General features: G+C 46.2%; 1 protein-coding gene across 1 annotated transcript in view; it reads left to right on the forward strand.

Moving 5' to 3' along the window:
* Positions 1 to 17,243, forward strand: part of ADI1 (acireductone dioxygenase 1) — a 104,668-nt gene that overhangs the window by 25,979 nt on the left and 61,446 nt on the right. The gene's annotated exons all lie outside the window — the stretch shown is intronic.

Consider the following 17,243-nt stretch of genomic DNA (forward strand, 5'->3'; position numbering starts at 1 on the left):
TGATCACTCAGCTGGGGCAAGGTCGTGTAATCACCCCTTGCTTAGGTGTAGTATTCCTATACCTGACTTACATATAGACACATGTGTACCTATCAGTCACTCCTATGGCAGGCCTTGACAATCCTGGAGGCAGAGTGCTTGGTAACATGTGAGATGGTGCTCTAGCATGAGCTGAGCCTGTCTGCAGCTTTCGGAACCATGTCCTTATAGCTGTTCTATGATATAGCCTACCATATACTCTTAAAGTGCCTTATAATCTTAGACGGTTATGGTAACTATGGTTTGGCTTTATCAAAACATGTCGTGTAAGGTGTCTAACACTCGGGAATAATACCCCCATGCCATTTCTGGACATGAGAATATTACTCCCCCCTTCTAGAGGGAAAGACATGTTAAAATCATACTTCAACTGTTAGCCTCTGACCAAAGCCTCAGCATCACAAAATGGATGCTGCTGCCACGACACCAGTCTGACCTCCTGCAGCTGGGAGTGATCCCAGCCAGGGAGGCCTGGACAATAGGTTTCCTGCTTGGGGAGGTGCTAGCACCTCCCCAGACAGCCTTTAGTGTATTGGGGCAGGGTGGGCTGAAAGGAATGAGACATGCCTGGGGCACACAAGGTGTTCCTTGCATAGTCCAGTTCAAACCGGCGCTGGGGCACTCCAGCCCCAGCTCTGGCGCGAAACTGGACAAAGGGAAGTGGGTGTAACCACCCCCTCCCAGGTCCCACCCATAAGGCGTGACCTAGCAGGTATCCCAGCCCCCCAGATTAGTATAAGAGTGGGAGTTGGGCCTCAAGACTCTAGATTATCCTGAACCTGCAAAACTGAACAGAAACTCTGGACCTTCGACATTCGACGAAAGAAGAAGACTGAAGAATCTCCCTTGTAGCCAAGGAGTGGCTACCCTGTGCAAACAGGCACCATCAAGAGACTACCCTTTGCTTTGTGAAACGTTCGACGAGGAACCGACTGCAGAGCCCGACCAGAGCCTTGATTTCCAGACTTCTCCGACCCTCATCCACATCTGCAGCAGAGCTGAGATCCGTGGAGGCGACGAGCGACGTGGGACCGGCTACCTGGGAAAAGTGGCTAGTAACTTACAGCGCAGCTTCTGAGGTACCCTCGAAGTTGTGCACCGGGGATTGAGAAGCCCCAACCCCAAGCACCATCTGCACCGAAGACCAGCCCCCCACACTCCACGAGTCCTGCGTGGGGCCCTTCAGCATTTTCCTGCTTGCCGCGTCTGTCCGGTTGCTTGCCCGCTGGCTAGTGGCCTTTGTGACGACGCTCCCTGAAATCTTCTGCGCTGGTTTGGCTCCTCCAGACTGGCTCCCGCTTCTCTGCAAAGAAGAAGCACCCCAGACCTTCCTGGTCTGCACCAGAAGCAAGTCCTTTGTTCTTCGTGGGTTCCGCTTGCCAAGGCTTGGTGAGTCCTAGTCCAACTTCGACGCCGCCGACAGCAAGAGCCTTCGTGGGACAGCTCGCCTCCTGGTCCTGGTCGTCCTCGACGCTTCCTGGTCCTCCTGGCTGCAGCGACAAGCTTCACCTTCACCTGCAACTCTTCACGACATCGCCTGGTTCCTTCCTGGTTCCACGTGGTCACTGGCTAGTGACCTTGACTCTGTCCCTTCTGCTTGCAGGTTTCTTCTCTTCTTGATCCCAGCCTTGGGATCCACCGGACACTCTCCCCTGACTGCCTGTCAGCATCTTTTTCAGGCATCCATAGGAGTCGACGACGAAAACGACGCATCTTCACCCCTATGCACCCGCAGCCTGTGGGCTAGGTAACTTGGGTACTCCGGTGCTCATCAGGATAGTGACTATCCTAGTGTCTAGTTTTCAAGTCTCAACTTCCTAGCTACTCCGGAAGTGTCCTAAATCTATCTATTTCTAAACTGTAACATTGCTATTGACTTTTACGCATTACGCGTGAGTGTTTCCACTCTGCACACGAATCCCGTGGGCCTCCCACTTCCTAACTAACGCTAGTGTAGTGTAGCCCCAGCGATTCCCTAGGCCTAGGCCTATTCTACTTCCGTGACAGTGGTTCTTATACCACTTATTTAGTATATGGTTTGCGTGGCCCCTAGGGCCTAACTGTATTACTTACCTGTGTGACTTACTGTATGCATTAATAAGACTGTGTTGTACTTACCTCTAAACTCATAAAGAGTGCTGAGGGTTTGCTTAGAATAAATACACTTTATTTTATATATATATCTGTTGTGGTGTCCTTTCATTTGGTATTCAAGGGATTATATATGGTATCACAGCTGGCTTCACATGCCATTCAGAGTTTAGCCTAAGACTGCTCTTGTCCATGCTACCACTAGGATAGCTGGTCTATAAGGTTGACTTTACAACCAATCACCATAAGGGTATTTGGACTGATATAAGGTGTACACTAGAACTAGTGACATCATACATCAGGCCAACTTCTCACATCAAGTATATGTTAATTTAAGTTTAGTTGAAGGTCTTAGGCAACCCTTCAGTGCTGAACCTATCTCAAAAGATTGTATGCTTGTTTTCTATAGTTCCTATTTCTGCATTTAGTCTGGGGTTTGTCCCTTTAATTCCTGAGAGATAGGGAGCAGATTGAATCTTATCCACAGGAACGATCAGTATGCTTTATTATTAGGTCAGGAATGGCACAAAAGTAGAATACTATGCCAGCAGTCTTGATATGCTTAGCCATAGATTGTTTGGTAAAATATATTGTTTCTATGACATATGATCTGACTACTCTTATTTTTTTTATTTTTATTTTTTTAACTCTCACAAAGTGATTGGAGTCTACAGGAGTGATTACTATTATTGAAACTCAGTGACATACAGTATATCTATTATTGCAATATTTAGGTTGAAGCCTACCAGACACAGCACCCATTTGGTTAAGAAAGACTTATTGGGGACTTGTCTATAGCTGTCCTGGAAAGCAACTCCGCCCATTGGTTTCCATTGTCTTTTTGTTTAGTCCCTCTTATTTTCTTGCTTTCTATTTGAAGGTTGTATTTATTTTAGCCCATCCATCTAGTCTTTGTCCCTCCCATGAAACATAGCCTGTTTACCGCCTCTCTGATTGGCTCCTTTTAACCTTCCACATGTGTTTGCTTTTAGCGAAAGTTTTTACATTTTTCTGAAAGCACTCAATGAGAGTGCATGTGTTTTCCTCAAGTTTCTCGCTTCTCTCAGCACATTTCTTTTCCAAACATTATATCAATTTAATTTTCCACAACTTTGTCCTTCAAGCCTCTTTAGGGCTTCACTTTTATATAGCTTCACCTTTCGAGCCGCTCTCCTGTGCCCTTTAACTCCACTTTGCACTCTCTTGTTTGTTCGCTTACACCCGCTCCACATTGCTCTGTCTCTATGTTGCTTCCCCCACCTGCGCCCTCCATGTTGCTCCCCCAACGCACCTTATGTTTATTCCCCGCCCTCTGTGTTGCTCCCACCACCTGCCTTCTATCACACCACTCACATTCTTCTCCCCAGCCTTTGCATAACTTTTTTTTTCTATTTAGCTCGAGTCTAGTAGAGCTCTCTCGCTTTCTGTTGTGAGACATATTGTTGGCTTACCAAGAACATAAATGGGCTTTGAGCCAGTCTATTGCTTCCTATTGGTTGGCTTTCCTGTCTGTCAAGAATTCCTGTCATGCGAGGGGAGGAAAACGGTAACCAGCGAAAACGGACTACATCTCCCAGGATGCTTAGCGGTTGAGAGGTTATGTAAACAGGAGAGCTGTTACATAACTCAAGGAAAACACGCCCTTATGTAAACAGGAGAGCTGTTACATAACTCAAGGAAAACACGCCCTTATGTAAACAGGAGAGCTGTTACATAACTCAAGAAAAACACGCCCTATAAAGGGAGGAACCGGGAGGTACAACGCTGTCGGATATTGTGTTTACACCGACGTACCTGCTTAGTGAAGAGCAGTGTTCCGGAGTGGTGCTCCAGTAAGGCAAGAACGGAGGTAGGTCGAGTCGTTACTCCCTGGGTCGTGTCTTGCCCCATCGTCACCTGTGAAGGACCCGGAAGCTCTACCGGATAACCATTGAGCTTCGCTTTTTGACTCGGCTGAGTCAAAGCGCAGTGGCGCTTTTTGCTGGTTGGAGTCGTAACTCCCAGCCCGACCAGAGGTACAGGGACTGCCAGCTGTAACGCACACCAGGAGGTGTTTGCCGCGTTACAGACTCGGAAGTCCACGGGATCGATCGAGCGGCTGCTCTCGGTTCAGTCTTCTTTGCTTGTGATTGGGGTATCGGTGACGCATCACCAGGAGGTGACTCCGCGTCCCGGTGCAGTCTGAGGAAGAGGTTGAGCGGCTGCTCCCTTCAGGTAGAGACCCCGGCTGGGTGTTTCCCTGACTCCTCGATTCTCCCCAACACTCTTCGTGCCCCTCACAGCCTACCGATTGGCATTGTCGGCCATTTCATTTCTGCCCTCTGTTGGCATACGCCGGGATCGGCGTATATGCAGAGGACGGTTAGGACCATCCGTGCTGTGGGCTGGTAACGTACTTAGCCTGGAGGATTCCAGTGACTATAACCTTTGTTTATTCCTTGTATTATTTTTGCCTTCATTAAAATAACTAAACCTTCACAAGTGGTTGCGTTCTCTTTATCGTGTCTGTTAAACGATCCTGAGACGTCAGGGCGTTACACTGTCACACTCTTTGGTCAGTGTCTTATTCCTGTCCCAGTTTGTCAATCTTTTGTTTGCCTCTTTGATGGAGCATAGTCGCTTTACCATCTCTTTAGATTGGCTAGCTTCTGCGCTTCCACTTTTTTCCTTTTTCATACACTTACATTTTTCTTTCGTCTTAAACATTCCATAGGAGAGCATGTGTTTTCCAGCAGTCTCTCTTTTATACATTTCTTTCTCTGCACTCAGTGTTGCTGTCTTTCGCCTATGTGCATCTCCCCTGCCCGCACCATGTTGCTGTCTCGCTTGTTTCTTCTCTTCCTCGCCCTGCATTGCTTGCCCCACCCTCTCTTCCCCCTCCACTCTCGCCAGTTGCTTTTCCTCCCCACCACTTCTGTGTTACTTACTCTCGTCATGCTCCCAATCCCCGCCCTGGCCCTCTGTGTTGATCTCCCCACCTGCACCCTAAAAAGCAAAACATATAACTATTTGTGTGTTTATATATTTTTTTTGTGGTGTGTATGTGTATATCTTGTTAATTTACTGATCCAAATTGGTACATAAAATAAAATTGCTCATTTCATTTTGTAGATGGATGCATGGTGCTTCCCTATAAAATGAATGACGCGATCTCTGGGCATTCGCTCATTTTTGTAACTTTTTTTTAGGTCTCTCCTGACGTGGGCTGCGCTCATGCACAGTCTGGCTGACCAGATTTAATGATTTGGTGTATTTTCTGTAAAGGGCATTAAGCCCCACCCCTCTTTTCCATTGGCCGGCGTCACTGTTTATGCTAAACGGTGGCCAGCCATTGGAAAAGAGCTCCTTGTGACGTTTTCGTTTGGCTTTTTGAGCCGTCCCATTTGGTCGGGCTCGTCTGCCTTCCTTGCGTCGCAAAAGCTTTAGCTTTATGGGGCCATGTGTTTAAACACATGGCCCCATAAAGACCAGCTCCGCCGCATGTTTATTTTTGCATCTCGCTTTCACTTTAAAGTGAAAGCGAGATGCAAAAATAAACCGTGGCTGCCTGTCAAGTTTTTTGCTTGTCCATGGGGTTATCTCCGCAGCAATAAAACGGAGGACTGTCTTTCATTCAGCCATGGGGAGGGTCGTGGCTGTCACAGGTGTAGCATCGGTGCCATTCATTTGCTGGCTGCATCGCCCTGCTCAGATTGGGTCTCGCTGCAGGTTCGTAGAGGTCACTGAGACTTGGGGTGGGCTCCTCACCTCCCCCTGAATCTGTGTGTGTTTTTCTCCTAATCCCGTGTATGTATGAGCGCGTGGATGCGTGCGTGCGCCGGTGTGTCAGATTGGCGCTGAGGCTGCAGGAGTGCACAGATTGCGGATTTCACACACGCCTGGCAGCCCGGGATGTTCTCCTCCACCGCCTCCTCCCCCTCGCCGCCGGGCTGTGCCCCAGACACGGGCGGCCAGGGGAAGGCGAGGAAGAAAGCCTTATATCTGGTGAGGATGAAACCGCTGAAGGAGACGAGCACCAACAACAACAACGTGTCCTTTGTCATCCACTGTCCCATTGGCAAGGAGATAAAGCACATTTGAAGCAACTGCAGCCGCGGAGAGAAGGCCCGGGACTGTGAGCGTGTTTATCTGCCTGGCGCGTGTGCTTGTGTAAATCCATACGTGTGTGACTGATCTGTGAATGAAAGTCAGTGTGTGCCTGTGCAGTTTACGACTATTTTGTACTGTGTGCGTGGAGTGTGTATATATGTGCACGTGGAATCACTCCATTTTCCTAATCCTGCTTCCTATTTTTCCTTTTATTCCCTGTCCAGCTTTCGTCCTATTTACATCCATTCTATTCTTTTCCTTTCAACTCTCTGCTGTCCTGTTCTCCCGAGCTTTACTACGGTACCTGCCTTTGACATCATCTGCCACTCTCCTGATTTCTACTTCACTTACTCAAGCGCTCGCTCTTCCCTTCTTTACTTTCATCTCTTTAGTACCCCCATTTGTCTTATCTCTTAAGTTCTTTTTCATTCCAGCGTTCTCCATTTGTCACCCTTTCGCTTCCTCCTTCTTTCTCCCTTTCTCTCTCTTGCTTCTTAAAATAAGAACTGGTCCCCAGGAATTAGTGTTGTTGCCCACACCTCTATACACCGTCGCTAATTAAGTACTGGGCCTTATTCCAAATTCCTACAGTCCCTCCTAGCTGCCAGTCTTTTCTTTCTGTTCTTCCCTCGTTTGTTCCGCTCTTGGCTGCCATCTCTTATTCACTTATGCTCTCTCCAGGTCTCAAAGCACTCTGAACACCAGAAATAGATCAGTATAACCGTAGTTTAATATGAATTCAGGGTCGAGGTAGATACAACTATAAGAAAGAAACCATATGGAGCAAAAAGACGTGTCTGGCTATAATTAACACGGAGACATCTGTTAACAGCATCAGATCTGTGGGCGCAGCTTATAATTTATTTTTTATTTTTATGACTCAGTGGTATGTTTTGTTTTGCCAAAAATGTTTAGTTTTTTCTTTGGGGGATACATTACTCATTGGTTTCCGTTAATGTTCATTGTTTTCCTCATTAGTGAAATGTATTTATGCGGCCTCAGCAATTTAATCATATTTCATCAGTAAATATTGCTATATAGTCATAATAGTAGTTGGAGAATGCATAGTTATTGACCAACTGTCAATGCCAAGTATTTAATCTGTGTGTGCAGTTTAGAGCGAACCAGAGCCACGAAGAAAGAACAGTAAAGGTAACAACAGAAAGTTAAGCCTGCAAAGTTCTGGTGGTATTATACACCTATACAAAATATATCATTCTAAATGTAAACCTTTTTCAGTAAATGTTTACAAGTTTGGGATAGGAGAAATAAGCAAGGGGCATAAATTATTTTTAAACCAGTCAGTTATTTGGGTGAGAACATGTTCGAGGCATATGAGCTGCAGATCACACACTAAGGATAAGATCGCCATCTGGTGTTGGGCTCGGATGATTGCAGGTTGTTGTTGTCTTCGGAAGAAGTCTTTGGTCACGAGATCTGTGACTCCTCCTCTGGACAACAGTGCGCATGGGCATCCACTCCATCCTCAGATTGTTTTTTTCCGCCATTGGGTTCGGATGAACTTTTTTCCGCGTCAGCAGAAAACTTCTAGCAATCAGACCAACTCTCAAAATTTGAAAACTCGACGTCGAAATCCACATCGGACCGGATCCGGACGCGGCTGATGGAAAGGACACCTTTTAAAAAATGCCCCCAATGTGGAGAAAAGTTTCCTCATAGTGATCACCACGAGGTCTGTAATTTGTGCCTTTCACCAGACCACAATGAATCCAGCTGTCCAGCCTGCGCCGCATTCCGTTCGAAGAAAACTATCCGGGACCGAAGAGCTCGACGCCATATCATGGCCAAGCCGGTTCCGGAACCAGAAGACATCTTTGCACAGGATGTCCCTGACGACGACTCCGAAAATCTCCAGATCGTGTCCGAGGCCGACGATTCTGATCCGGGGCAGCCTGTGAGTACCATCCCCCCTACCCCAACACCACCCAAAAAGACATTGGTCAAGACTCTGCCAGCTGGGCCCAGTCGCGATCCAAAAACATCTTCAGAAGCCCCGCCCTCGGGCCCGGCTCCGAAGAAAAGTAAGCCTGCAGGTGGCTCGGGCTCGAGCAAACCTCATATCATTGTGCCTATAACACCTTCGGCACCGAAGCAGGCTCCGAGACCGAAATCTCCATCGGCCCCGAAACGTCACTCTGCACCGACGCCTCCACCGGCACCGAAACGTTCTTCGGCGCCGAGGTCTCCGTCGGCACCGAAAGGAGCTTCGGCACCGAAAAATCCACCGGAACCGAAAAGTTCTTCGGCACCAAAAACATCCTCGATGCCAAAACAAGTCCATAAAGAACAAAAATCAAAGTCAGAAACAAAAAAGTCGGCGCCAAAGCTGCCTTCGGACAGTGAGGCACTCTTTCGGCCAGATCCAAAGCACAAACGGATTTACATAAATCCGAAAACTGGACATGTCACAGCGGTGCCCTACAAGAAAAGGAAGCTGGACACAACACCTCCTCCAGCACCTCCGAAGAAGAAGGACTGTGCCACTTCACCCATATGTTCTTCCTCTCCTACATTACCTCCTATTCCAACCCCCCCACCCCCACCGCCTTCACCTCTACCATCTCCTTCTCACACACCACCTCCACATGATGATGATGATCTAGGGGGAGGGGGAGACCCAGATTTCTTTAATGATCCCACTGATCCCTTTACACTCCCGGACACAGCACCAGTAGATGACTGGACTTACCCTATGCCTGATATGCCTGACCCCACTCCATACCCCTCAAAACCATCCCCTCCTGATGACCATTTAGGGTTCGGTCAGCTTATAAACAGAGCGGCATTGTTTCATGGCGTCACCATGCACACCGACACTCCTGAGGAGGACTTTCTCCTCGACACTTTTGAGCAGTCGCAGAAGACAGTTCACATTCTACCCATGATTAAGGGAGTGATAAAGCATGCCAATGAGGTTTTTAAAGACCCTGTCAGGGCCAGGGTTCTCAACCCCAGAATAGAAAAAAAATACAGACCGGCGCCACAAGATCCTGCGTACATCAAGGCGCAACTCCCCCTAGACTCACTAGTCGTATCAAATGCCAGAAAGCGGGCGAACTCCCAAACAACCGGAGACACGCCGCCCCCAGACAAAGAGTCTAAACTCTTGGAGGCTTCCGGCAAAAGGGTTGCCGCACAAGCTGCTAACCACTGGCGTATTGCCAATACACAACGCCCTATTGGCTCGTTATGATAGAGCTCATTATGATCAAGATAGAGGATCTTTTGCAACATCTGCCTGATCCATACAAAACATAGGCCACTGACCTCATCCAAGAGGGCAAACGAATATCCAATGCCTCCATTAAATGTGCATTAGATGCAGCGGACACCGCCTCTAGGGCAGTCAACACAAGTGTATTGCTTAGACGCCACGCATGGCTGCGCATTTCCGGCTTCAAGCCTGGAAGTCCAAACCACCATTCTTGCTCAACCCTTTAATCAGGAGCAACTATTCGGTCCTGCAGTAGACACTGCCCTAGAAAAAATGAAGAAAGATAATGAGACTGCCAAATCTATGGGAGCATTGCAGTCTACTCAACCCAGAGGCTCCTTTCGTCGCTCCTTTGATAGAGGAGCTTCCAAAAATGTGGTAACAGACAACTCTTCCAACTTCAAAGCATCAGGTCAAACATCCCCTAACAAAGGATATTTTAGAGGAGGTTATCGGGGAAACAATACTAAGGGATGAGGACGGGGCAACAACAACAACACCCGCACCTCTCCAGCCACCAAACAGTGACTTGCCACCACTCCTCCCCCCAGACCATTCCACTCCGGTCGGGGGAAGACTTCCAACAGTTCCTACCTGTCTGGAATACCATCACTACAGACAGGTGGGTAAGACAAATTATCCAATCTGGCTACTGCCTCGAACTCATAAACCCACCCCCAAACATACCACCCAGGCACCGTCCCATGACGTCTCACCACCTCACGCTCCTCAAACAAGAAATACAGTCTTTGCTTCAAAAACACGCAATAGAACCTGTTCCACTACAACATCAGGGCACAGGAGTATATTCCCTATACTTCCTCATTCCCAAAAAGGACAAGACCTTAAGACCCATACTGGACCTCAGACTACTAAACCAGTACATACAATCGGATCATTTCCACATGATCATTCTCCAACAGGTCCTTCCATTACTTCAACAAGGAGACTTCCTTGCCACATTAGACCTCAAGGACGCATATTTTCACATCCCTATGCATCCCGCTCACCGGAAGTATCTACGATTCGTGGTAGACGGTCAGCACTATCAGTTTACAGTTCTCCCATTCGGAGTAACAACCACACCCAGGGTATTCACCAAATGCTTAGCAGTTGTGGCAGCATATCTCAGAAGACAACAAATCCATGTCTTCCCCTATCTGGACGATTGGCTCATAAAAGCCAATACTCTAGACAAATGCGTTCTCCACACTCACCGCACTATTCAAACACTACACAACTTGGGATTTACCATCAACTATCCCAAATGTCAACTACAACCCTCCCATGTACATCAATACCTGGGAGCCACCATAGACACATCCAAGGCCATAGCTTATCCCAGCACAGCCAGGATAGCCAACATACAGACTCTCATCCAAAAATTTCAAACACAACACTCTCTCCCCGCAAGAGTGTTCATGCAACTCTTGGGCATGATGGCGTCATGCATCTCCATAGTACCCCACGCACGCCTTCAAATGCGTCCCTTACAGGAATGTCTAGCACAACAGTGGAACCAGGCCCACGGACAACTTACCGATCTGGTGTTGGTGGACAGCCGCTCACTTCGCTCGCTGAAGTGGTGGAACACCATCAACCTGTCCAAAGGGCGGCCGTTCTTAGAGCCTCTTCCACAAGTTGTGCTGACCACCGACGCATCTCTCACAGGGTGGGGAGCCCACCTCCTTCAACACACCACTCGGGGTAGGTGGACCACTCAACAAAAACAGCTGCACATCAATCACCTAGAACTTCTAGCGGTGTTCCTAGCACTGAAATCCTTCCAAGTGCATCTACAAAACAAGACTGTCCTCATCCGCACGGACAACATGACCACAATGTATTACATACAGAAACAAGGAGGGACACATTCTCTACAACTGTCCCCTCTTGCGCAAAAAATCTGGAGATTGGCAATTCCCCAAAACATCTACCTGCTAGCAGAACACCTCCCAGGGGTTCAGAACCAGGTGGCCGACCTCTTAAGTTGCCACACACAGCAGATACACGAATGGGAACTACACCCCAAAGTCTTACTCCCATTTTTCCAAAAGTGGGGACAACCAGACATAGACCTGTTCGCCACACCAGAAAACGCAAAATGCCCAACCTTCGCCGCCAGGTTCCCACACCCACGGTCAAAGGGCAATGCAATATGGATGAACTAGTCAGGCAGATTTGCGTACGCTTTTCCGCCTCTCCCACTCATTCCATTTGTGGTACGCAAACTGAAACAACAGTCGCTAACACTCATCCTAGTAGCTCCCACTTGGGCACGTCAACCCTGGTTCACCACACTTTTGGAACTATCGCTAGTTCCACATCAAAAACTGCGTCTCTCCCCGGATCTTTTAACCCAGAACCATGGAGAAATCAGACACCCAGATCCTCAAACACTGAACTTGGCAATCTGGCTCCTGAAGTCTTAGAGTTCAGGTACCTCAACCTTCCTCCAGACTGTATGAATATCATTAAAGAAGCCAGAAGACCTACTACTAGGGCATGCTATGCTGCAAAATGGAAACGAATTGCCATTTACTGCGCTAACTATGACATACAACCACTGGATGCTTCCATCCAAAACATCATTTGCTATTTACTACACTTGCAAAGATGCAATTTAGCGTATTCCTCTATACGTCTACATCTAGCGGCATTAGCAGCCTATTTGCAAAATAGACAACACCTGTCCCTCTTTAAGGTACCAGCCATTAAAGCATTTATGGAGGGTCTTAAAAGAATTATTCCTCCAAGGTTACCACCTTCCCCGGCGTGGAACCTTAATATTGTTCTAACAAGGCTCATGGGTCCCCCATTTGAATCAAAGCACAAATGCGAACTGCAGTTCCTAACATGGAAAGTGGCTTTCCTCATCGCAATCACATCCCTGCGAAGAGTAAGTGAAATACAAGCCTTAACTCCCGAAGAACCCTTCCTACAACTACATCGTAACAAGGTGGTTCTTAGGACAAATCCAAAATTCCTCCCTAAAGTCATTTCCCCTGTCCATCTAAACCAGTCAGTCGAACTGCCAGTCTTCTTCCCTAATCCAGACTCCGTAGCTGAGAGGGCACTTCATACCTTAGATGTTAAGAGAGCCTTGCTGTATTACATCGACAGAACCAAACCTTTTCGGAAAACCAAGCAACTGTTTGTTGCTTTTGCTCCACCACATAAAGGCAACCCTATTTCCAAATCGGGTATCGCCTGGTGGATAGTCAAATGTATCCAAATATGTTACCAAAAAGCTAAACGTACTCTTCCCGTTCCCCCTAGGGCGCACTCCACGCGTAAAATAGGGGCTTCTATGGCATTCTTAGGGAACATCCCCTTAGAAGACATTTGCAAAGCAGCCACATGGTCTACTACACACACCTTCACTAAGCATTACTGTTTTGATGTGCAATCCAAACAACAAGCTTCAGTAGGCCAAGCTGTCCTAAAAACTCTATTCCAAACTGCTGCAACGGATACAGGTGACCACCGCTAGGGGAGACACTGCTATATAGTCTATCCTTAGTGTGTGATCTTCAGCTCATATGCCTCGAACGGAATATGCTACTTACCAGTATGCATATGTTCTTGGCATGTAGAGCTGCAGAGCCACACACGCCCACCCGCCTCCCCGGGACCTGTATCCGTTCCAGCATTGTCTTAATTAGACACTACACATGGACATCCTTTCTCTTTACTTCTTATACACTCCATCATGGCGAAAAACACTCTGAGGATGGAGTGGATGCCCATGCGCACTGTTGTCCAGAGGAGGAGTCACCTATCTCGTGACCAAAGACTTCTTCCGAAGACAACAACAACCTGCAATCATCCGAGCCCAACACCAGATGGCGATCTTATCCTTAGTGTGTGGCTCTGCAGCTGTACATGCCAAGAACAGATGCATACTGGTAAGTAGCATATTCCTTAAGGCAATACAGCCTGAAAACCACTGACCACTTGATGTAAAAAAAGGTGTATACCCAACAGTTCACCTGCTTACGTCTTGTACAGGCTATTAAAACATTGAAATGTTGAGCGTTCCATTGAAGACAATGATGTACTCCTAGCTTCTTTTGGCTCGTACAAGCCCGGAGCCTAAGGGGATTTCAAACCCCTCGGGCTCAGTAAGGCCTTTCTTTTACATGTTAGAACATTCTGCCCTCTAGAAGCGTAATGTTCTAATAGCCTTAGAGCCCTCAGTAGCGGGCTCTACCTACCATTTAAACATCCTCTCCCTTGTTAAAGGCCCTTGCCTTCGACTCTGGGCTCTAATGCTGGAGCGGGCCTTTAATTGCTGGGGAAGCCCGGTATGTCAGGCTCTAAGGATATATTATAATGGCCAACTCACTTATGCAAGCAACAGTTTTTTTACCTAAAAATCCCTCCCTTAATCCTCATTCAAACCAAACATTCCCAAAAATCCAAACATATATTGTCAATTTCTTAAAACTTCAAGACCTCGTGATATCTTTTCCCTGTCCCCTCACCGTCCCAACATGTCACTTATTCCATCTTTTAAACTACTTCCCCATCGGTCTATAGCTCCCTGCACTACCCCAGTCTGAACTAGACTCATTCGAACAGTAACAATCTCTCTCTCTCTCTCTCTCTCTCTCTCTTTCTCTCTTTCTCTCTTTCTCTCTTTCTCTCTTTCTCTCTTTCTCTCTTTCTCTCTTTCTCTCTTTCTCTCTTTCTCTTTCTCTTTCTCTTTCTCTTTCTCTTTCTCTTTCTCTTTCTCTTTCTCTCTCTCTCTCTCTCTCTCTCTCTCTCTCTCTCTCTCTCTCTTTCTCTTTCTCTTTCTCTCTCTCTTTCTCTTTCTCTTTCTCTCTCTCTTTCTCTTTCTCTTTCTCTCTCTCTCTCTCCCTCTTTCTCTCCCTCACTTTAACACTCTCTCATTCACCCTCTCTCTCACAATGTCTTTCCCTCCCTCCCTCACTTTAACACTCTCTCATTCACCCTCTCTCTCACAATGTCTTTCCCTCCCTCCCTCACTTTAACACTCTCTCATTCACCCTCTCTCTCACAATGTCTTTCCCTCCCTCCCTCACTTTAACACTCTCTCATTCACCCTCTCTCTCACAATGTCTTTCCCTCCCTCCCTCACTTTAACACTCTCTCACTTGTTGGTTTACTTTGAGGGTGCGATGCACACTGAGTACCTCGGCACAGTGGTTGTTATTTACGGAATTTGGTTGTTTGCCATCTTGTACCAGGAGGTAGACCATTCCTACATACAAGCGGGGAAGCAATGACCCCATTGTAGGCCTTCATTTGTAAAACTGGCCCATGAATAAATGCAGGTGATGCGCTGAGCGGCCCCGTTGAAGGATTTCTGGGGCCTCCTTGTTGCCATGTAGACACCGGCGTGCCCTTGGTGTGCCTTTAAGCAACTGGTTAGGAAACGGTGTTTATGGTTGGCCGAGCAGAAATTAAGCCAAGGCACCACAGAACTATACAAATAATGCGTGGTTTGTATACCGGACTCCACATACCGTATGCCTCTTTGCACTTAATAACCGTGATTGTTGTCCCAGGTAAGAGTACTTGTTTTGTCGACCTCCGAAGGAAGAATCAAAATATTTGCTCTGTTAGGATTCCCATCTGTGATTGCAGCGCCCAGTAGGGACCGGATCCGGTTCTTCCCGATTTGATATGGGTTTCAGTGTACTTAGTAGTTTCACATCTCATTGCCAGTATATAGTATTTAGTGGAGGTATGCATAATTGTTAAACAAACTTTTTTTTTTTTTTAAAGACCCTAAGCGAGTCGTTTCACTTATAGATCTCAGGTTTTCAATTAAAAGCTACAGTGGCATTGCAGTGTTTGAGGGCCTACGACTCCACTGACAGGTTGAGAGCTATGGCAATACTCTGGTATTAAAATAATAAGAAAATGCATCAGTTTGTTTTTCTAAATCAAAAAGCAAGTTCCTTTTGTATTCTATGTCGGATTACTTTATTGGCATTTTAAACATACTACATTGTGCAGTACCAGCAGTAAGGAGTATGGAGTACCTTGGCAACAAGAATATGCCGATATTTAAAATGCAATAGGTCTCGCCTTTTATTAAGTTAAAGCCATTTGCTTTGCTGTACAATACCATTAGCAAAGTAAATGTATTTTACTTAATCAAAGGCGAGACCTATTGCACTTTCAATGCTTGTTTAACTTTGTTGTTTTGGCCTCGCTGTACAGCAAAGCTAATTACCATAGGCAAAGTGAATAGGTCCCAAAGGCGGGACAAGTTGGATTTGTCAATGCATATTCACATTGACATTGCCTTACAATTTGAAGCATTCTCTTTTTTTTTTTTTTTTTTTGTTTTTGGTCGAGCCTAGACAGTGCTTGCATTGTTAGGATGATCTGTTGTATGTATTGTTGCAGGTATATGGGAACTCTAATTTTTAGAGGTGGGCGAGCCGCCAAAATAATAATGAGACCTGAGACCAAGCTGAGCCAAGGCTCTGGAATGGTTGTAAGAACCAGTGCATAAGCCAAGCCTTGAAAATGTTTGGTACGTAAATCGTGCAACCATAGTCATGTTAAATATGAAAAGTAGGAGATACTTCTTTCTCTTTAACTCTTGGAGCATGCTTTGATGGCAGGCAGAAAACATAAGAAAGCTTGACTCTTTATGCTCAAGGACATCAAGCTGAGTCAGACACATGCATCTGGCTCTCGAGCCTTCAGTTGCTCGCCCACCACTACGAACTGCGCAGACCCTCCTCACTGCAGCGACACAGCTCATATTTTAACGGAAAAATTAATTCAGATGATTTGTTTAATGTCAGTTGAATTTTTATTTAATACTTTGAAATTGAGGTGTAAGATTAAAGTTAAAAGCCATTTTTCTTAACGCTGTGCCTAACTGATTTTCAGCTTGACATATTGGAGCCCTTTGCTGAGATGTATTTTTTTATTTACCCTACTTTTTCATAACGAAGGACTCAATCCATCACAACAATAGATCAATTCACAAGAAGAAGATGGGTATATATCTAAAAGTTATGTCACAATAAGCAGGGCCCCTTACTTCAAGAGTTAGAATTTGAAGCCAAGAAACGGGTATTGGCAAAGCACAAACGTTTTGTATATGCAAGATCTATTGTCTTTGACAATGTTACTTAGACATGTTGCTGTGCAACATGAGTTAAAGGATAAAAAGCGCCATGACGCAGTTTGAGTTGACCGCGTCCTAGAGCTATTATTTTCTTTACTTTCAGCACGCTGCTGTGCAACCTGTCTAAAATCATTGACCAAGCTAATAATCTCGCAAAATCTCACAATTTATTTACAAACTCATAGCATTCATCATGCATCAGTTCATCAGCCAAACATTAAAGCCTATTTTATTATCAAAAACACATACAATCTGCACTTACTATACACCCGCACTTCTATAGAACCAAGAATAAAATTCTCTTGCAAAAGCGAGACCCATTTGCTTTGCCATTGCTTGTTTCCTTTTGTCTTCCTGAACAATTGAGCAAGTCATAGGGAAGCTCAAAGTACACTGGGAGGATATGATGCTATTTAGACAAGATTAACCCCAGAACCCTAGTCATATTACTAATTCATGTTCACTTCCGTAATCTGATGGTTTATAGTAAAACATGCAAACAGTTTACACGCTGATGGCCTTTTCATTATTGATAACACATCCCCATAAAAGAAGGGTCTACTTCACGGATGTTCCCATTGTAAGTTTCTAGAAGAAACATGGCAGCTGGTCACTTCTTTAACATGACAAGCCAATCTTTTGTTTAATCTGTTTACCCCAGAAACTTTG

The sequence above is a fragment of the Triturus cristatus genome, chromosome 6 (assembly GCF_964204655.1).
Source record: "Triturus cristatus chromosome 6, aTriCri1.1, whole genome shotgun sequence".
Taxonomy (NCBI): Eukaryota; Metazoa; Chordata; class Amphibia; order Caudata; family Salamandridae; genus Triturus; species Triturus cristatus.